Source organism: Hirundo rustica, chromosome 9 (assembly GCF_015227805.2).
Source record: "Hirundo rustica isolate bHirRus1 chromosome 9, bHirRus1.pri.v3, whole genome shotgun sequence".
Lineage (NCBI taxonomy): Eukaryota > Metazoa > Chordata > Aves > Passeriformes > Hirundinidae > Hirundo > Hirundo rustica.
Window position 1 is genome coordinate 3,571,158 of NC_053458.1, and position 22,894 is coordinate 3,594,051.

Here is a 22,894-nt window from a genome sequence, read left to right on the forward strand (position 1 = left end):
AGCCCGCCTGTTGGATCAGCCTCTATTTCATCTCTTTTACCGGACTTTTGGCTGAAGCCCACCTATGTGTTGTTTTCCCAACAGTGTAAAAGCAGCTGCTTTCCCAAGGCTTGAGAAGTCCCATCTGACACGTCAGTGCTCAGGGCAGGGCAGGAAGGGAACTCTCCTGGCTCTGGGACATTGCAACCCATCCACACAAACAGACCCAATCTGCTGCATCCCTGCCAGCCAGCCAGAGCTTTCATTTTTTTAGTTGCCTCCACCATCTCTATGTTAACCAATGACTAAGACTAAAGAGGAAAATAAAGCACAGAGAAAGAAAGAAAGAAAAACAAAAAAACAAAAAAACCCCTCTATCTAAAAAACATTCCCTGTGCCAGAAGTATTAGTTAATGAGTCTGATTATTGGAAGGCAGTCTAAAGTCCTGATTAACTGAGGGGAAAAAAAAAAAAAGCCACAAAAAGAAAAGAAAACAAAAACCCCTAACAAGAATAACTACTCTCCATACTTTATTGAGGGCAGCAATCTGTGCAGAGGGAACCATCCTCCCAGCTGGTGTCTCCCTGTTACACCCAGCATGCCCGTTACATCCCCAGGCCCCAGCAAAGGGCAAACCCTGCTTTGGTGCACAGCCAGAAAATCTGTGAGACAAGCCAAAGTAAATGTGCTTTTCCATTCTTTAAATAGATGTCACTCAAAAAGGAAATTCAGACTTTTCGAGCCATTCTGAGATTTGTCTCCTGTTTACCTACATCTCAAGTAGCTCCAAAAAATGTCTCAAATTCTCCCAATTCCAAGACTCCAACTTTTTGCTTTGAGATCTCTAGAGGAAAGGCAATGTTCAAGTGCCAAATACTACAGGTTTCCAGTGGTCTCCAATATCCTGAAAAGATGTTATTTTTAGTATGTGGCTGGCAGAGAAAGGAAGTGTTAAATTTTGGATCAGTATCAAATCTGACTGAAAATTAGCAGCTAGGAACATCCTCTTTGATTATTTATTCCACTTTCCATATCCGAATAGCCCCGGAGGGACAGTAACAATGACAATCACTAGGAAAACACCTGCTGATGGCAGGTTAGTACAGAGCATTTGCCTGGCTCTCCCCATGAAAACATCCTGGAGTTTGTTTCCTTGTTTTTGACGAGCAGATTCCTGGTGCAAGCAGGATGGTCTGTCAGGAAAGGACCCTCATGCTTTGCTGCAACTCCTCCATTGCAACAGTTGTAAAAGAGCAGGAGACAAGAAGAAAACCACAGTCAAGCCACTTCCAGGTGCCTTTACCATTTTCCAGAGGTCTTTATGGCACTGACTCAAGTTGCTTGTAACAGTCACAGCCCAAGAAGTGCATTACAATTTGTCAGGGTGCGTAGAGGCTCCAAGGCCTTTCCTCTCACTATCTGCTAGCAGCTTTCTAAATTAAGAAACATGTCCTGCTGCAGCTTTAACAGCATTTTGATCTGGACTCCATTTGGCATGGTGCTGGGCCTGCCTTCTTTAAATCACTGGAGTTTCTATGGGCACCAGTGGGTGTAAGATAGGAATTCACAGCCTCAGAGAGGGATGGTGAAGCAGGACAAGGCCCTAGCATCGTGTTTCTCATTTATTCGACACTAAATCAAAACTGAGATGTCACCACCGCACTTGTAACGCTCCAGGTTTGCCCACGCTGTCAGAGAGGGCTGAGTCAATGGCTGGGAGCCCTTGGGCACCATCCTCTACAACCAGGGAATTTCCACAGGTCAGTCGCACTCACCTGTTTCACACTCACTGTATCCAAATCTCTGGTGCCCACAGCGCCACATGGATCTGCCTCTGTCACGCTCTCTGCATTTAAAGCAGTGGGTCTGTGAGACATCCACACAGGGAGCTGCAGACCAGGAGGGATCCATGGTGCACGTGCAGCTGGCACAGCACTGGCACTCCCAAGGTGCAGAACACACTTTGACATCCATTTAAAAAGCTGTTTTCTTAGTAGTAGTCAGTTCAAGCCTATTGGGAACCTTCTCCCTGAACCAGCCAGGCTTGTCACCACTGTCAGCCCACTCCTAGCAGCAAAGGCTTGGGTCTTGACTCCAATTTTGGCTGCCTTGCTGCAGCAGAGATGAAGACTTAGCACCAACACACATATGGAATGGCCTCTACTGAAGTACAAAGCAGCTTTCAAACCCTGCTCCTCACCCCCCAGAAACACCCAAAATGCTCCAGGGCAGGACATTTCAAAGTGCAGGACAACAGAGGCAGCTGTCACACGTGCCTGCACCAGAGGCAGGGCACAAACAGCTCTGAAATGCAAGGGGAAGCCTGCAGTGCTGCCAGCTAATAAGGTCAATGCAAACGACATCAGCCCCTTCAGGTCAGAAGGAATGACAAGAGGGACATGCCACAGAAGGATGCATGGAGAATTCACAGATGGACAGGCAATCTCAATTAAACTGTCCTCCCCTCCCATTCTCCTCTGAATTACTGCTTTAAAACCCCTTAATTATCTAAACTCAATTAGTCTTAGAATATTTGAAGCTTCCTGTTCAGACTAATTTCTCTCTCTTTCCTCATTTGCAGTGCTTGACTTGCATTAAAGAACACTTAGTGCCTGTGGTAAGGAGAATTTTACAAAGGCGGGTCAGGACTTTGGGGTATTGACAATCTCCCCCCTATTCTTCCTGTGCCTGAGAAGATCCATGCACTCAGTCCTCCAGCTGAAATTTCAGCAGCTCTGACATGCTTTTTCATGCCTATTTTTTATACCTTAAGCCAAACATTTCCATTGCTAGTAGCAACTGTCATTCATTGCAGCTATTTTCACTCCTAAAGATTTCCATGTGTATTTTCCACAGTTATTTGCAAAGCAGTAAGTTTCTACTATTTCTATTATTATTCCTGGGAAACAGAAAAACCATGGTCTTAATTCCAAGAGAAAAAGAACATGGGTGGCAAACTAGATAGTAGGAGAAGACAATAGAAGGAAGCAGTTAAAATATTCCCTTTGTTTCAGTGATGCAGCTTCTCCATGTAGCCTAAACCTGCACATTTTCATTCAAAGGGCAGCCATAAAGTCACTGAATTTGGAGTTTCCTACTTTTTTAGCCTCTGCAGTGGTGGACACCAACGTAAAGATTTAATTTTTTATTAGACTCCTGTAAGAAACCTCCATCTTAAGGTTTTGTGCCCTTCCTGAAGTCTGAGTATCCCATTCTCCCTCCAAAACCTATATGAATATAGGTTCATTCCCCATTTCAGGTGGGGAAGCCCAAGGGACCCCAACTAACACAGATGTTGGTAAACTCACACCTCCAGGCTTGCCTAAATTTTTTTTTAATGGACCTTTAAGTTTTACTACCTTGATTAAATCAGAATTTTAAATGCACCACCACAAAATGTGCATTTTGAGTCGAAAAGTTGCTACTTCCACTTAGCTTAAATGTATGCAAAAAAAGCTTAAATTAACCTTACAATGGTGGCAGATTGTACTAAATGAAAACATCTGTACTTAAAGCAGGTCCCTGACGCCTCATGCAGGCAAACCCTCACAGATAGGAAACTGAAGCATAGACATTAAGTGCATTGCTCAAGAATGAGTACGAAATCTCAGGGCAAGCCAGAACTGAAGCCAGTCTAAGTCCTGATTCAGCACTTGGAGCACAGAGTCCATGAGGCACTCGCTGCCTGTGCTTGGGATGCTGTGTGGGATCAGAGGGAAACTGCTCCACTGCAGCTCCTCTGGGGAGCCAGACACCTCTGACTAAGGGGCAGGAGCAGGATCACACCTTTCCTGTTTCACAGGAAACTTCTCCCTCCAGAATCGTTCTGGCCCAGAACTGGCTGGAGAACAAGAATTAAATTTTGCAACTTGTTTTTGAGATTTTTGCATTTAGTTTTATTCTTGCATTGGGCTAATAGAAAAGTTGACTTTTTTTTCCATCAAAGCACAGACACAAGCCTTTTTCCCTCCTGTCCCTTAGAAGTGTTCTCAGTGAGAATATCACCCATTCCCTGTACTCTCAGATCTTCATATCCTGCAGTCTCTTCCCTCCACAAATTGTACCTCTGAGTGAAGAAGGTTTTCAACAGACCAGTTTCTTTGAAACTATTACATTTCTACCTAAATTTCCGATATTAGCAAGTCATTCTTTCCCAGAGATCAGCATTTTCTTAAGGCATAAAATGCAGGAGAAAGAGGCCACAGACCACATTAGTCCTGGGTCTCAAGATGCAGATTAAAATGCAAAGAATCATTTTGTGCACTCCACAGTTGAAAATATCCTCCAGGCCTGGTATTGTGGAATTGCCCATTTGTGTTTTCAAACAATGCTTTGGGTTTTGGTTTGGTTTGGTTTGTTTTTTTGTTTCTCTTTATAGATGTTGATACACAGGAAAATCATTAAGCTTTGAATTTGTTTTTCAGCTTCAACCTAAACCACTCTTCAAGAGCTAACTCCACGTTCAGGTGAGGATCAATTTGTTGTTATGCCTCTTACCTTTTGCAGGGAATCCATGTACAGAGTTTGGAAGGATGTTCCTACCTTCCAGTCACCCAGCTGGGCTGCAGCAGCTATTGCTGAAAATGCCAGGTTGTCATTTTAGCAGAGAAATTTCTGCAGTGTCAAATCCCTATCAATTTCGAGCCTGGCCCTACAGGTATGAAAAAACACTTCAGCTAAAATGCTGTCATTTATGCAAATCATCTAAACCTGTGCAAAGTGAATATTTCAGCACCCAGCAGGGATAAGGAACTTTTTGACTTTGACCCTTCTTTCACCAATAAAACATTGTGGGAAAGACAAAAGTAATGTTAAAACTACACAAATCAAGTTATTGTAACAGCTTCTAAAGACAGATGAGAGTCATTACATTATTTATGCACATGAGGGTACTGGGATAGACAGGATTAGATGATTTACCCAAGATCAAGCAGTGAGTCAGTGACACAGTTTTCTGCTGTCCAGTGAAAACACAGATGTACAGTAAGCTGAAAAGAATTCATTTATTCCCCATATCAAAAGGATAAAGGATAGCGCTTTCCCTCTAGCCCAGCTCATGGTTCCAATAATTGTTGATAGAACTGAATTTGGCAAGCAGGAAATTCGCTGCACTAGTCACACATGCAAAGCATTTGCTGAAAACGAAAACCTTAAATTACTCAATTATCAACAGTTTTCACTTGCCCAAGCCACAGACCTATCAAAGTTGGTTCTTGCTGCTTTCTTGAGGAATTAGAAGGATACAACCCATCCACTGTCCAAGGCATGGCATAATCCACCAGGACATTGTGCAATGCCAGAGTCTTGCCTCATGTCTGAGTTCAAATTGCCCAAACTGCATTACTGGGTTTCAGTCAACACCACCTTGGATGGTGGGGTTTTTGACTTGTCCATGGCTCAGATTTTAGCAGCCTGATAGGATCAACCCTGGAAGAAGGAACAATTCAGCTGAGGGCTTGTCAGCCCTCAGAATGCCCTGAAGTGGGCCATATCCTGCCATAAATATTTGCACAAAAATCCTGCTGACCTCAGTGGTGGTTCTGGGTACAACATGATGGCAGGATGTGGTCACAGTGATCCTTCTAATAATAGGTTTTCCATTGAGATCAATGGACATTGGGCCCCATTTCATTGCCAAAGCTTGGTTCGGAGCTCTAAAGAGAGACATTGTTTTCCTGCAGCAGGGAACACACAATTGCCAAACTTACTTCTGGCAAAGGCAGAGATTTATTTTTAATACTGAACAACACCAAAACTGTCTGATACTAATTAAGAGAGTGCCTTCCTCGGAAAATCTCAAAGAAAAATTATCTTCCAATGTGGCTGTTGGAAAGACACTTAGAAAACATTAAAACGTTAATGTATCTGCATCTAAAGTCAGATATAAAGTAAGTGAAAATAACTTTACCTGAATGCAATTTTAAGATGAGTTTTGCATACATGGAAGTTGCAGGTGCTCAGCTCTTCAGGAAAATCAAGTCAATTTATTATAGGTGTTGAAGACCCAGACCCCTGAATAAGTTTCTCTCAGGCACATTCCTGAGTCTGTGGGCAGCACCCCTCACTCCATTTTTCCTGAGCCCATCCCTCCCTTGTGTTCATCACAGCTTTGATGCCTATATGTAGAAATCCTTATCTTCAGCATCCTAAAGGATGACTAAATGTTTTCCAGTGTTTTATTCATTATCTGAGTTCAACTTTAGCTGATTTTAATCTTGTGGTTCTGCTATAAAGATAAGCTGTAGTCTGCCAAAGAAATAAGCATTTCACAGGTTAACAGCACAACTCTTCTAAAGAGGAAGCAGGTTTGTTTTCTGCCTTATTTTCTGGAAAACGTTAAAACAATAAAATGAATAAGAAGCAGTGGAGAACAAGTTGTAAAGGAGCTAATTTCCTGCTCGCAGCAGCTCTGATAAATTTCAGTCCTGGATGACAGGGGCTGTGGAGAGCCAGGGGAGGGCTGGCTCTTCCTGGAAAGCCAGACAGGATAGGATTGATTTGAGACATCTTCATTGCCAGAACAGCTGGCATTGGCTAATCATCAGAAAACAGAAACTTCGACCTACAGAGAGCCGGGAGCGAGGGAGATGTCTGGACCAAAACTTCAGGTTCCAGATGTGAAACTGAACAAAACAGCCGCAGAAATATTAAAAAATAAAAAATAAAAAAAAAGGGGGGGGGGGGGGGTGGAATTAAAAAAAAAAAAAAAAGGCAAAAAAAAAGCACCCCTCCTCACACACAAGCCTTCCTGGAGCCAAATGCCAAAGGAAGTGCCAGTGCCCTGACTAACAAAAGAATCCTGAAACGCTGCAGGCTGCGGTGCCAGCAGCACCCAGTTCCAGTGGGAGGCTGCCTGACACGGCTGCCGGATGCTCCGTGCCTGCCGGATGGAGCAGACAGCTCAGCATGAATCATGGGGCAAAGGATTCCTTCAGTCCGGGAGGAATCGGGACAATACACAGCCTGCCTACTGTTTGCTGCCTTTTTTTTTTTTTTTTTTTCCCCCACTGCTCCTGACTTTGAGGGACCAGCCGTTTCCTTCCTGCTGTGGGCGTGCAGCCGGCACATGACAGCTCATCGATGGATCCGTGTGTGTGAGTGAGCACAGGAACCGCAGGGAGACGAGCCAGCCCGGACCCCCCGGGACTGAACTGTCCCTGTTAACCCCCGGAACCCCCGCTCTGACCAGAGCACATCTCCCATCATCATCCTCAGGGCACCCGTTCATCCCGGTCATGTGCTCTGGACACACACGGGATTACGAGTCAGCCCTACAGCAGATTTGAGACCGCTGGAAATCCTTCCCGGAAGGAGGAATGGCTCCCATCTCCCTGGCCACAAGGCTGGAAGCAGGACAGAGGGAAACAAAGCTTTCTTACACACCAGTAAAAATCTACCGGAGTTCCCTAGGGTGACAAGCAAAGCTTGGCTTCGGTTTACTGACTCCTCTTGCCCCAGAACGGGGAGGGGAAATGCTGCTCCTGGGCCGACCAGGTATCTTCACCCTCATCTCTGTCTGCCTGCGAAATATTTGAAGCAAGCTCTCCTGAGTCTGATGGGCCACTTGAAATTATTCTCACTGGCCATGAGATTTATCATCTCTCTACACTCCCCAGGTCTCTTCTTAATTTTATGGTCACATGGAATCAAGCTGTCTTCTCTGAATCCTTTCAAAGGTCATTCCACCACCATCATTCTTCTCTCAGTTTCCGACGGCACTTAGCAAAATTTCAAATCAATACCCAATTTTTTCTCTCCACGGCTTGTCAGCCAACTTCAGCACTACTAATTAAGCTCTTCTCCCTTGGCTTAGATGATTCTTTCCCCTAATGACTGCTCTTCTCCCACTCCCACCACTCCTGCACATGTTCTACTGAGGATCATCCACCAGTTCTCTGTTCCCCATATCTTATGGGCTCCTCAGTTTCCTACTCTACATAGAAAGTGCAAGAAGCAAAGAAGAAATCTCATCCACAGTCACAAAAAAACTACAGTGTCTCTATGCAGACACAAATCCTTCTGCTCTCCAAACCTTCAGCCCAAGTTCGGGTTCCACCAAATATTTGCAAATGGCACCAGGAGGTTGGAGTTTGGCTTTAAACCAATGGGAAGAAATGTGATGATTAAAGAAGAGAGTGTATCAGCAGCTTGAAAACAACTGCCAACATGCCCAGTGGCTATTATTGGCCATGTTCTTAACTGATTACATCTTTATCAGCTGAGAAATTTTCCAAGGTACTGAGTATCCTGAGAGGGGCTGCAGAGGCAGCCACTGACCCTGTCTACCCTCACTCTCACCTTTCCCATTAACAGAAGGGCTTCCAGTTCCCACTGCTCTTTGTACTCGTGTTCATCATCCCAACCAAGCCAAGCAGCAGCAGCAAGTTAAGATATTTACAATGGGAAAGGGTGAAAGGAACAAGTTCTGGTTATGGTCTCCCACATGTGGTGAGGCTCCTGCTTGGCTAACAAAGTGTGAATACTGATAAACCTCCTGGCTGTGCCTTTTAGCCATGCCCTGCCACGACTCCTGAATCAGCACAGCGTGGGTGAGCTGTGGGTAGGGGAAGGTTCATGATCAACTGCTCGCTGCTAACAGAAGAATGGTTTGCAAATGAGGTGTTTTAATCCCCAAGAAGTGTCTGCAATGCTACAATTTGTATGCTCCCATTGTACTCTTGTAACAGGTGTTTCACTTCCACAAAGCAGTTCTGCATTTGCTGGCAGTGGAATAAGCTGCATCTTTGTGGAGTGATAGTCTGTCATCTTTTCTACACATATTATTTTTCCTTTTGCCTAAATCATACAAGGATATTGATTGATCCAGAATCCATCAGTCATTTATCAATTAGAAATGGAAAGTTAAGAGCAATAGACTAAACAAACTGAAGTGAAAAGTAAATTCTTCCCATCTGTATTTCCACCATGTCTGAAAATTCACAGATTTTGACCTGCCGTGGGAGATAAGTCTGTATATAACAAAATCATATAAACTATTCCCGTCCCCTTTCTGTGGTTTCAAGAGGATAATACTCATATCCTCAGAAGAATCACTTAACTTTATCTCCACATCCTACAGTGATTCAGTCTTTGAAAAAAAAAGAGTTGTGATCTGAGTTCTTCTTACATTTCCAAATTTCATACAAGACGCTGAAATAAAATATTGGCATTTACAACAAAACCACAGCATGGTAATTCCATAAATGATTCCTTCAGCTTCTAAGACCCAGTTGCCTTCAGTGGACCACCACTTCAAACCTGAACTTTGCTGACTGGCTTAGCAATTTGTTCCTGCTATCATGTGACAAGTTTTTGAAGCTCACATGTGTAATGGGGCATTTGCTGCCAATATCAAAAGAAGGGAAAAAAATTAAGAAATATAGTAGAACATGAGGTTTCAATTGTCTGATAAGCAGAAACATCTGTTGGAGTCATGAGCAGTTGATTAGTGGAGTTCATTCCCAGGGTAAGGCTCCAGTAGATCAGCTCTTCTATCTAAGTATAGGATTGGAGTCACTGGAAGCATTACAAAGAGGTACAAAGAACAGGCAAAAGAGGCAGAAATAATTTCTTAGGGTACCAGGATCCTTAAAAACCAACACAGCTTCTAACAAAGCAGTCTTGGGCATCACTTCACATGACACCAGCATGTAAAATTACCAGCTGTATTTAAACTACCCCACAACACCCAAACATCTGCCAGTCTTCCAGCTATAAACCTACACTGGTTTTAAAGCTGATAACTAGAGACTGTAAAAATTCTTCTGGAAGATAAAACACGAGGTACAAGCCATCAGTCTGAGCATACTTCGTACTTGAAAAATAATCAGACCAGTACCGATCAAAACAATGACAAAAACATGGGTTGTTTTTTAAGATGCTGCTTGGATTTCAACCTCAAGCTTTTCCACCTCATTGCACTAAGGCAAAGATTAACACCTGGGAACATTTGCAGAGGCTGATCAGAATTGCTAATTCAGCCTCTAAAGGTGCAGTGATGCTGGATGGATAGAGATGTATAAACTACTCTTAACATCGCTCTTGCAGATCTGTGCTCACAACACCCCAAGCCTTGGCACCCAGGAATACAAGAAACCACCAGGAAGAGGATGTCTTTAAGGCTAAACCTCTCCTTCATTAACTTGAATATCTAATTGTAGGTTTACTGGGAATCTCAACCCTAGCTCTTGTTCAATTCCTGGTGTCGGTGACCTGACCTGACCTTCCAGTTTCCTGGTGTTCCATCTGCATCCACCTGTCACCCCATGCCTATTCCCCATCCAGGAATGGGGTACTGTTACATTAAAAATAACAACTAAAACTGGGTAGCCAGCAATTTCACTTCCCCTCCTGACTTTACTGACTATTTTGTCTTTACCAAACCCATAAAATAACAAATACAAAACACCTTATAAGATTGGTGGGGTCTGTGTTCAGTACATAGTTCGATACAACTTACTGTACAACCTTATCACAATTCTGGGAGATTTTAATTATTCAGAAATTAAAGGTGTCCCCTTTTTATCATGAAGGACAAAGTTACAAACCGCCAAGATGCTACAGTTACCTAAGAAAATGGCATTTTCTGAGGGCTATCAGGGGGTTGATTTCAGGCTGTTTTCAGTCTATCTAAAGCAGAAGTATCTCTTCACACTTTTAAAGTAAAAAATGTATTTGACTGTAAAAATTATTATCAGATGTTCCTAAAAGAATTTGTTTCCATCTGAATAGATGCAATATTTACAAGTATTTTTCTGCCTTTCAGAAAGTATTGCACTCCCACCTCGGAAATCCCTTCCATGCTTTCCAGTTCCCTGTAAGAACCTTTCTATCATTAAGACCTTGCCATGTGCCTGTTTTTTTCTTACCCAGGCTTACAGGCAGGAGGTGAATTCACCTTCCAGCACCTTTCTTGAGGTGCCAGTGAAACCAGAGATGTTCACTGGCTCTGACAACAGATGCAACCATCCTTCCCTCTTTGAACAACTCATCAACTTCCAAACCCACAGAACAGCGTGTGAGTCCAAGCACAACCTCATTTGGCTTTTCTAACCACACACGTGGATCCTCTTTCCAGTGCTCCTTCCTGAGAATAACAGTGAAATTGTTTCATCCACGGGCCTTTTGTTGACCTTCATGACTGGCCCTTTGGCTAAAGCTACCTTTTGTGGAAAAGATACATTCAGTTCTTCTCCTCTCCCACATAGCCTGAGACTTTCTATGTGTGGTTTCCCCCTTTGTTTCTTCCACAAATCTTTTTTGCAGCTCCTCGCTGTACACACGGACTATCTTTTACAAATTGCCTGAGCTCACTGGATGTAAACCAGGTGGAACATAAACTTCAGACACCTAACACAGGCACAGTTATATGCCTAATAAGCTAATTATTGACTTAATAAATTCAGGCCCTTAGCAAGAATTATTGTTTCAGGCCACAAGCTACTTTACCAGGATCACTTAACTTCTCTAATATAAATAGTTTACACCTGGCTATCTTGGCATATGAGCAGATAAAGCTGAAGTCCATCCACAAAAGACCAACAGACCTGCCCTGGGTCACTCTTATCAGGTCTAGAGGCTTTCACTCCCTTGTTAACTTTACTAGATAAGTGTCACCTTTTGTCCAAAACTGCAAGCACTTTAATGGATTGCCATTAAGACTTAATGACAGACTTTGCTGCTGCAAAGACATCTCATGATGCAAAAATTCCATTCCATCAGCTTGCTAATACCATAAAATTAACTTCAATTTATATCAAAGACCTAAATTCCCAAAATGATTGGTTCTGCTGCACTTCTAGCTCTATGATGAAGATGAGTTCTTAGTAAGAAACACAGGCTGAGATGAAAGATCTTTGGTGAGCTACAGTATTTCCAGAAGACTTGGGGCCTCGGATGCTGCTTTCTCTCCACCACGACTTACAAACAACACAAACCTCTAAATGATCTGCATATGGTGAGTGAGCTGTGGGGCAGCTCTGTGCACCTCAGCATCAGAGGTGGAAGAAGGTGCACTTAATCAGAGCAGCAAGACAGGGAAGAGGAAGGCACAGCTCTGTCCCTTCACACTGTACACACTCATGGCTTGTGCCATTAATTGTACTGCTCCAGCAAACACACACAGCCTTGGATGAACTGAGGTTTGGGGATTTATCCCATTATTTGGCTCAGGAAGGATAAATACCATCAACACTCAATGGCCAGGATCTGTCTCATTTCTGCCTTCTCTTCCTAAGAACAGATAGAACAGCTCCTGTGCAGAGGCTTTGGACCAGACAGAACAAAAGGAAGGGGCATGGAAAAGGCTGTGGGAGCCACAGAGCCCAGGCAGCAGAGGAGGGACTGCTTGGTTTCGGTGTCTGTCTCCGTTATGAGTAAGAAGGGCCCAAGAACCGGGGTGTGGCAGCCCTTTGGCATGGGCAGAGCGGCGCAGGAGCCGGCAGAGGTTTCCTCCAGGATAGGCTGCAGTGCGAGCCAGGGCAGGAGCTTCCTGTGCCATCGGGAGCTCCAGCTCCAGCCTCTGCCAGAGCCCAGTGACTCATGGCAGGGGGAAGGCAAGACTTGGCAACCTGGGCTGTCTCACACAGCAGCAGGATTTGTTCTCCGAGGGATGACCCAGGGACTGTGTGGCACAAGGCCAAACTCCTGAGTAAAGGACTGCAGTCCTTGTCCTGCTCTGGTCATTCCTAACAGCAAAGAACCGCATCAATTCATTCAGCTTGACACATCCTCATCCTCCCTGCTCCCCAGATGATGGGGGAAGGCTGCACAGGACTGATGCTGGTGGGAGCAGGACTCTGCTGTTCCTTTCCCCTGCAGCAGTCAGACCTGGCAGGCCCCAGGAGCTGGGAATATTCACCTGGGACAGGACGCCACTCCCATGCAGCACAGCGAAACCAGGGCTGTGATTCACAGGGGGAACCACTTCCCTTGGGACAGAGGTAATGGCTCCCATTTCCTGCTCTTTACCTACCCAATTTTTAAGGTTCCCATCCTCACCACAAGCATCACACAGCTTGCACAAGAGCAGCTGGGCTGCTGTAGTTTAGAGCCCAGCACTTCAAGGTGTTTCTGGTCAGTATCTTTAAAGCTGGGATGCACCCACATGTGAGGAGAGCTCTGGGAAATGCCACCTTCCTTTTGGTAAACTCCTTCAGGATCACCATACATTGTTCTTAGCGCTCACGCATTTTTTAATTTGTTTTGTTTTTACAAGTGGATAATACACCCATGGTCTGGCTCCTGTGATGTTCTGAACACTGGGACCTGTGGCTGGCACTGTGTTCTCTGCAGAGGGGTTGAGTAACCATGCTCAAAGGATAACATGGCATTTCACTGCACTGGGACTGACTGGGAGATTAGAGTCAGGCAGGTGAAAGGGCTCAGTGCTGAAGTCTTTTCTGGAACCATCAACCATCTCAAAAAAGGTTTAAAGTATGATACCCCAAAAGGAGATACCATTAGGAGACACATTCACCCTTTCTACAAATCACCAGATCATAAGATAACTCATGTTTAAAGGAACCCCAGAAAGACATGGAGTTCAACCTACTGCTCAAAGCAGTCAGCTGAGGTCAGACCAGGTCACTCAGGGCCCTGACTGGTCCATTTGCCTTTAGGATGCCTCTTGCAACAGACGAATTTGCACTTAGTGAAAAAGAAATGTTCACAGTCTTTGAAATATCAATGAATATGGTCCCCAGACTACCAGGAGTGAATTCATAGCAAAAGACTCCATAGTACTAATTCCTCTGATTTCCAATCTGCTCTGCTAAAGCAGTGAATAAACTGAGCTCTAGTGGCTGACTCTCTAAATTCTGTAAGTTTGCTCTCCACAAGTGGCAATGCCATTGCCAGCCTTGAGCACATGGGTTTGTATTGTTTACACAGAAACTCCCTTACCAGCAAAGTGTATTTGCTTCCTGGAAAAACACACCAACAGTAAAATGTTGGCTCTTTACAAACTGCCTACAGAGCCCATCCCTGGAAGCAATAAGCTATTGGTTAAAGATTCCTTAGATTCTTAGTGACGTTTCCCGATAATGGTCCCATTTATAAACACAGATTACAGTCCCTACGAAGGGGTTTAACAGCGCTGGCTTGTTCTAAGGTGTGCTTTACCCTAGGTTATCAGAACAGTAGCTGAGTTCCTTCTATGGCAAAAGGGCAAATTCAGATACCTTTAGTCACCTTTTTCCACCATGAGTCTCACTGAATTAATTGAAGATTGATGATCAGACAATGAACACAGCGCTGAGCCTGCACACAGGGCTAACATGAGGGTTGCCATGATACCATGGGACTTCAGACCACCTCTGTGGTGGAAAGGGCCCCAAGTTTTCTACAAATCACAACTTTTCACTGTTTTATCAGTGTGGTTAAAGCAGTGAAACCTTCTGAGGCTGGTAAGTTAATATTTTCTGAATTCTACAGTTTAACTTAATTCATATACTGGAAGGAGAATGTCCTTGATTTCACTATAAGTGCATTCAGACAAAGGATTGCAGATGGAATAGTCTGTAAAAAACACCAACATCACTAAAGGTGCTCTGCCTTAATGACAGGGTATGGAAGACAGGCAACATTTTTCACTTTAAAAGCTACATGAGGGCACTTTCTGAGTTCAGAATAGACAGTGTGCTTCTGGCAGTCCTCCCACTGTCATTTCATCTGTTTGTCTTCCCAAAAACACACATCTTCCAAAGCTCTGGGTGACAAAACACGACACAAGGCGTATGCTGGGACCACAACCAACAGCCAAACAGAAATGCCAAGGGGAAGAACTTCTCTATTGCTGAAATTCCAACACAACATTTTCTGGCTACCCCCTCCCTTGCCTGGCAGAGGCAGGAGAATCCCTTTGCCATGGTTTTATCAAACTTTTCTTTGCTATGTTTAGTGTCCTAAGCCTACAGCTGTAAATGGTCCTCCCAAATTATCAAATTCCATAGGTGTGTGTCACCTCCTGCCTCGTGGTACCGCAGTGTCTATCAACCTCTTCCTTATTGCCCGATCAACGATCCCCTCTAATCACCCTCTTCCTTATTGTCTAAATATTTCCTTTACTACCATTCACACATGGGAATAACTTGTTCCAACGTTTTACCTGACAGATATTTCAGAAACCAGCAGTGTAAAACAACATCAGAAAGACAGACCAGATCTCAGCTCACAATGTGCGTTAAACGGGCGCATGGCAATCTCCTTTTTCTTTTCTAATCTATACCATCAGTACTCTCAACCCCACCTACTAAATCCACAGCACACACCTAGCAGTGATACAAAAGGAGCTAGAAAACATGTTATAAGCTCAGAAAAAAAGATGGGGATAGCGTGCCAGATTCATAAAGAGCTGCATTTCACCCCTGCAACTGCAGAATCCAGTTTTATAATTGTTTGTGCTGCTGACTTCCTTCAACACCTGTGACCCTGCTTGTCGTGGCTTCATTGCCTGCTGGAAACTTGGCAAAAGACAAGAGAAGAGATATTAGGGAACCAATGCTACATCCTGAGAGAGGCCACAAAGTCCAAAGGTTGAGCAGGATTGCCAGGAGCAGCCAGATAAAGGAAGGAAGCATGTGGCTCTGAGCAGACAGACTGCTGTGCCCGAGTACAACATGTTCAGAGCCTGGAACTGCACCCCAATGTCTCCCACACTCCACAGAGCACACATTATCCAGGGACTCCTCCCAAACAGCCTCCTTGAAAATGAATTATTTCAGCCCCTTTCTGAAATGAGCATGTGACTGCTCGGTGCCAGAATTTCACAGATCTTAAATTTCAAAAAACACTCCTCTTTATTATTTCAAATTAAGGCAGGATGATTTGTTGATTTAATAAAAGAAAGAAATCCCTGCAATGCCCCCTCTGAATTAGCATATTCAAGCCCTTCCAAAATCCGTCTCCAGTAAAGAACTTGTCCTTAAAAATCTATCAGACTGTAACTAAGCTTGTCACTTGGCATGTGAAATAAAGAAGCCAATAATCAGATACCTCAGAAAATTTCAATTAAACCTCTAAAACTGTCTCATAAAATACCCAGCACTTGAAGAGTTTTTATTCAGAAAGAGAGTACAGCACCTAAAGGTTTCACATTAGGAAGAGCATGTGGGGCATTAATAACTTTTTCCCCCCTCTTTCCTACTCACCACTCGCTCAGTTACACGAGCACAGTGTTTTGTGATGCCACTCTGTGAATCTGAGCAGAAAACCCTCTCCTGGCTTTCAGCACGGATGAAACCAAGAGCCCAGCATGGCCCCACAAAGGACTGAGCAAGCACAAGCAAAGAGCAGGACTGGCAGCCAGGGGAGGGGGGAAAAAGGACACGAATTGCTTTGAGCTCATATTGCTGCTGAGCACTTTCTATTCTAAAACCATAACCTAATATGCTTTCAGGACTCGGACTCTGAGCTGCTTCCCACCGTGAATCTCCTTCCCTGCGCGGATCCTACAGGGATCTATCCTGGTCCCGAAAGGCACCGGCGCGTCCGACACCGCTCTCTGTTCTGTTTTCATGATTCACTAAACAAGAGCAAGGAGAAGGCCAGCAGTGCCCCTAAGCACAACATCTGCCTTGAGAAGCAACAGCACAGCCCGTAAGGACGGCTCTCGCTGTGAGTGCAATGCCTGGCTCAGCAGTGCTGGCCTCCCTGGGGAGCTCAGCTGTGGGAAGCAGGAGCAGGGAACTGCCTTTTTAGGACTGTAGCTGCGCGGGGCTGGGAAGTGCTGGGGCAGGATCAGGGCTCCAGCAGCAGTTCCCTGGCCTTATAAGGACAAAGCCAGGTATTTTCCCAGCCAGCACATCCAGGTAAGGTCCGGCAGGACTTCCCGGGATCTCCCGCTGCCCGGGGAGACCCTTGGCCACCGCCACACCTGCTCGGTGCAGACCTACAGCCCCGCTGTCCCCAGCCTCAGAGCATTTCGAATAGGCCTTATTAGGAAACAGGGAAGCTTAATTAACTAATTGAAAGATGGTTTTGAGATCTGCAAAGCCAGATGGTTTGTGGGTGAACTGTTCTTGATATTAATGTGACATTTTAAGGCATTCGCAGCAGCGTTTCGGAGCGCAAGTCTCTAATGTCAGGCATCTTTTTAGCTACCTACGTAAGAGGGAAGGTTTCCAGAGGTGAGGAGCAACTGGATTCTCCAAGGGCTTTGACAGAAGGGACAGGGCACCCAAAGCCTCAGACACTCAGCAATTTGTTTAAGCAATCTTTAGGAACACACACAATTAAGACTCTTCCCCTGTTGCCTAAAAATTAAGGCTGCCTGACAGAAATGCCAAGAAGTTTTCGTTTCGTTCAGTTCAAGTGAGATTTCTTGCTATTGCCTGTTTTGTTTTTCCAGGGAGCAAAACAAACTAAAGCACTTCAGGACAAATCCATCTCTATACGATATACATGTAAGCAGCCCTGACCATGAACTCTCCCATATTGTTGCTCTTTTTACTTTCCTGACTGTGATTTTTATAAGTAAAAAGAGTAGGCTGTGACTGAAATAGAAAAAAAGTACCCCTTTCTCCTAGCAATATCAATTTTAAAATTTGACTTTTGAATCTTTATCAGAAAAATGGCCAGAAAAATGGAGTATCCTTGAGTATTTTTCTTTGGGGGAATAAAAAAAGTAATTTCCCTTTAGATATGGTTAAAAAAATAATATGCAATGGAAAGTTAAAATGAGACACTACCCACCCAGGATTAATTCAGTTTCTCGGTTGTGATTATGAAATGGCACATTGAATTTCAAAGAATTACCAAGATATTTTGCCATCTTAAGTTTTTTGAGGTTAAACTTCGATAACTGCCTGCCTGGAGATGCTGAAAAGTGTGGGTTTAGCTGAAAGCAGCTACTTTAAATGTAAAGATATGAGAATGGCTTGACAGTTTTGATCTGTACAACATTTTAAATCCACAGAGAAGTGTCTGCTCTGCATCCCAAACTACTGCACCATTTGTGCCTTCAGGGAACAACCAGAACAGGAAGACCAAAACTTGAATTCCTCTTGCCACATCCTACTTGTAACACACTGTCAAGAAAACAAGGGGGAAGTACTAATTCCCCCTGGGTAATCACAGGGCATCCACTTCTAGGATTCCTTGTGAGAGGCCCATCAGCAGAAACGAGGCCAAGGACAACAGGAAAAATTACATGAATTAAATACATGAAATATGTGACAAACTTAGTCTGAGCTCAGGGGTATAGGGCTTTCTCCAGCTTTTCATTGGGCTAGGATTACATTTCCACAGCTCCAAAGGAGCACCAGAGCAAGGCTACTTTCATAAAAGGAATAAAAGTTTTGACACCAGGTTTCATATTGTAACTTTCTCCTTTAAAATAACCTGCTTGCCAAAGCGGTTCAGCTGCCAGAAGGGGAGAGAGGCTGGGAAACTTTATTCCCTTTTAAAAGCAATGAGTGGGCTGTGCTGCTCAGGTACACGAGGCATCGCTCCAGAACCAGGGAGAGTTGGCTCATTAGGAGCAATTAAAAAAAAAAAAAAAAAATTCTGAGGGGACTTTAAAAACAACAACTTCCCAAAACAAAACATGCATATGTACCACATGCATTTGTTTATGCAGCTGTAGTGAGTGATGAAATCCATTTATGAGCTGAAGTCACAAGATTCTAAGCAGGTCTTTGTTTAATCTCAATAAGTCATGACATTTCCCTACTACTTATATTAATGAGATTTGGATCAACATTTGCAAACTTATGCACCTGTTTTTAACACTGCTCACCAACTGCACTTCTCTGCTTCTCTGTAGACAGAGCAAACTCTTCTGGAGGCCCCACTTCGATCAAGCACCCTAAAAACAGATACAGAAACCTGGGTTTAGTTGAAAACACGCCTGCAGTTCTTGAATTCAGCACATCTTCTGCAATTCTTACTCAGACTGAGACTCTGGGCAGCCTACAAAGAGCGCAAATAAAAATCAATGAGACCATTAGTGGGATGAATACTTACAGCATCAGCCCTTCTATAACCGCAAAGTCTGCCCAGATGGATGCCCTTAAAAGACTTTCAGAAGGTTTGCTCCAGACAATGGCTCTCATTACAGCACTTGCTGTGACTTGGGAGAATAAAACGAAGATAAATGCAGCTGTTTCTGCTCACATTAATGCAGCATTAGTGCCCTCAGTAACAAAGGTAGGACAGAGTATGCAGGAAAATAAAAGATTCAGCACAAATAACTTTCAAGTTACATGTTTGGTGTATTTATAAACTGTGCTAGGCTTTAGATGTATTATTATATAGCTTTAACATCAGTAATCCTGCACATAAATCAAGACCGTGTTTTTAGCTTTGATATTAAGGAGAAGAAAAAGGGCAAGACCAAAGATATTTGGCACTGCTGTTTTTGTCATTACACTGTGATTAGCTTTGCAAACAGCCCTGATGTTTTGTGAAGATCAGATCAAAACCAAATGAATACAGGTCCACTGGTAACACAAACAGAGTGATTTTGTATTAGTTCTTTCAAGAAGGGAAAAAAGGTTAGACTCCTGGGCTGAACAAGAAGTCAGTGTACCCAATGTACCAGGACAGGGGATCCCAGATAGAGAGAAGTTCTCTGGGCCGGTCAGGTGTGAAGGAAAGTGTTGCTCCAATCGCTTTATCTGCCTCTCCTTTGGCCCTTTTACCTCCTGCTCTCCAGAGTCCCAAAGGAGCCAGGAAGATAGGTGGATTTTCCAGTGTGTCAGCAAACCAAGATGGCAGGAGGATATTAAGAGCAATGCAAGGACCTTTCACCTGGAAAGGTTTTCTTCCAAGCAGCTTGTTTTTTACGTGCAGAAGCACAAAGTACAAGACAATTTGTCCAGCAACTTGGACCCAAATTTAGGAAGGCTCTAACAAGGCCAAAGTCAAATATGCATAACCAGTAAAGTCTGTGCATCATCCAACTGGCACCAACACAGCATGTTCCTATTCCTTGCATTTTTTATCATTATTTTTGTTGGTATAAGAAAATAATATGCATTATTGCCTCAAAAATGTATATATGATAGCTATATTAATGGGAAAATAAACTCAAATGCTATTTTCCTACCTAATTCTAAGTCTATAAGGATTATATTTTATATTTCCCCATTTCCAAAGTGCTCTTCAGTTATTTTCCTTTCACTTTTGGGATCTATTGTATCAGAATGTCCAAAAGAAAATGGCTGTAGTTACTGAAGCCAGAGTTACAACTGAAAAACACGTATCAAACACTTTAATATGTGAGTCCACATGAACTAAACCTAGCTGAAAACTTCTGAGAAGTTAAATTAAAATAAATAACCATGAGAGTTAAGTAAACAGTTCCCTTACTGGATTTGCTATAACTGACTAAAACCTTTCTTCCTCTTTCCACATTAAAGGAGAGCCCTAAAACCACATTTTGCATATTTTATTAGTTCAAACCTTTTCTAACCTGGTTCCCAGGTCAGACCAAGTCTAAAAAAAACCTTTAAAAAGTAAATCTAACATTGTTCTAAAATAACAGAATTCAGTGGAGTGTGAGCAACACAACTATCAATAAATGTCTACTCTTATTCCCAGACCCAGAATTCTAAACAATTTTGAGCCCCTAAGATTCACAATTTATTGAACTGAACTTGCACACTGGCTTTAGCAATCAATGTTGCCCATCTGATTGCCTCTGAATGCTTTCACCAGAGAGAGGAACTGCACGTTTCGAGAAAGAAAAACATTTCTGTGATTGTTTTAAAAATCACAGTTGAAAGTTTCTTGAAAGGTCAGAAAGCAAGTTCTCCTGGTAGACACAGATTAGCAGCAGAGGGTAGGCAAGGTGCTCAGGGTGTATGGGAAGGGTAATCCATCAGGTTGATAGCACCACTGTGTATATGGTACAATTATATCTTATCTCCCTAGCCCTGCAACCAAAATAAACCCCATGGAAGCCTTGGAGTCTGCTTCTGTTGTCTTTAAGTACACACCCCTTAGGGTGGCGACCCAGGACACACCACACGCCTTTTACCTCATGTAAGACAAAAGCAAAACAAATATAATCAGTATTTTTCCTTTTAGGACTCTCACTGAGCCTCTTTGATGTGTTTTCCCTAATCGTTTTCTCTTTTTAATCATCACACTCAGGGGTTTCTCTGAGCTTATTATGGTTTAGGTTTTATGTAACCTCTTCCAAGCGGGCGCCTTCCCAAGCTCCCAACACAGCAACTGCTGTAACAGTACACAGCAACTCTACACCAAGGAATACCTTGGCCAAATGAAACCAAAAGGGAAATTTAGATGAGTACATTCTGCTTAGGTTGGAATTTTGGCTCAGACACAAGAGTTCACACTCCTGGTCTTGCAAAAAGAAGCTCTAATGGAGATACTGAAAATGAAAGTATCTCTTCTACTTCAAAGCTGAAAATCGGGCAGCTTCTACAAAGTGTTTTTCTGCTCTGGGAAATTTTACTTATCTACACCCATTCATGAAGGGGAAATCCTTGGTCCTGCGTGTTACCTGCGGGTTTGCCCTTCACTCGACTAGACCTGAGACTCTGCCAGTATGATTTACTGGCATAAAACTAGTTAAATTTAAATTTCCAATTTCCATGTGGCTGCTTGCCAATATTTCTTTGTCTTAAGAGCGATTATTCACATTTACATTTTATCTTGATTCTCTTCAGCAACATTCCTATTTACGTAGAGAATCCTTCAACGGATTACTACATTCTTTTACGTAAAAGGTGCATTGGTGTCCTATAGTTCAAAAATTTTCCTGATCCACTATTAACAAAATAGCTCTATTTATAACAGGCACCAGACAAAACCCACATAAATGGAATACCTACAATATGTCCTGTAAACAGCCACCCCCCCATCCAAGCTGCCAGTAGCTTCATGAGGTTCTAGAGTTAATTTCCATTTATCAGCCAAGATTTACTGATATCACTGGTACTCATTTCTGTTGTTCCGTGTCAGGACGCTGCCCATGGAGGAAGAAGGAGCTGGGACAAGAACTGGAAACATTTCCTTCACGTGGGAAGGTGCCCTGCTATGAAACTGCTTATTGAACCTGACAGCAGGCGTATAAACAACATTAGAGGGAGTGCTCACACATGTACTCGCAATAAAGGGGAGGACAAGGCGGTGAAAGTCAGAGCTATTACAAGACAAATACAAATTAAAGACATTGTTTTTAATCTCCAGGATACTAAAATATTGTTTGAGAGCTCCCGGTGTTCGGGGGAAGAGGGAAGGAAAGAAAGGGGTAAGGGAGCTGTAAGCTCTGTTGAGACTTTTCTTATGGTTTCTGCCACCTTTTGTGGGAAAATCATGCTAGAGAAAAGCAAGAGAGGATTTTGAAACTAACAGAAAAGAACTTGCTAAAAGGTACTTTGCTCGCTGTAAAACTTCCCATGGGGCCTGAAAAAGCACCCTGAGCCCTTTATCACACAGCTTTGCATATGAAATGCTGTTTGTTTCAGAGGCAGTTGTATATTTTTACCTGGGGGGGTATTCCTGTCAGTTGTCCCCTGATTACCGATCTGTGAGAAGCAAGTGAAGGAGTCAGAGCTACCACAAAGAGAAGTACAACTGTTGAAGTTCACGGGATTTTCAACATTCCCCCTCCTTACCCCAAAACTTTAACCTTTGAGTGAACACTGCCATATACATATATTTTTTGTTTGTTTGTTTGGCAGCCTGGTGGGCCACCTGAAAATCATCAGCACTCTGAGAAGAAAGCTGCTATGGTTTATTCAGAATTTCCTTAAGCCGCAGTCCTGCTGTGCATTACCATTTCCCAGAAAGGTGCATTGTTCTATCAGCACCCCTATCAAATTCAAGAGCAGAGCCGCGCTGTCGGGACGTGCAGCAGCTCAGATAGGCCGGGCTGTTGCAATCCTGTTGCAATCCTGTGCAGAAAACAGAACGTTAACGCTGGCATGCTGCTCCCACGCCCTC

At 43.5% G+C, this 22,894-nt stretch overlaps 1 protein-coding gene across 6 annotated transcripts in view; it reads right to left on the reverse strand.

The window, feature by feature from the left end:
- FGGY (FGGY carbohydrate kinase domain containing) overlaps positions 1 to 22,894 on the reverse strand; it is a 258,281-nt gene that overhangs the window by 226,659 nt on the left and 8,728 nt on the right. For 4 of the 6 annotated variants that reach the window (XM_040072887.2, XM_040072885.2, XM_040072883.2 and 1 more), the window contains one exon: positions 18,697 to 18,785. The gene's annotated coding sequence lies outside the window, so the exon portion shown is untranslated. Of the gene's footprint in view, positions 1 to 16,128; positions 16,210 to 18,696; positions 18,786 to 22,894 lie in introns of those variants that run through there. The other 2 variants (XM_040072888.2, XM_040072889.2) reach the window with 2 other exon arrangements.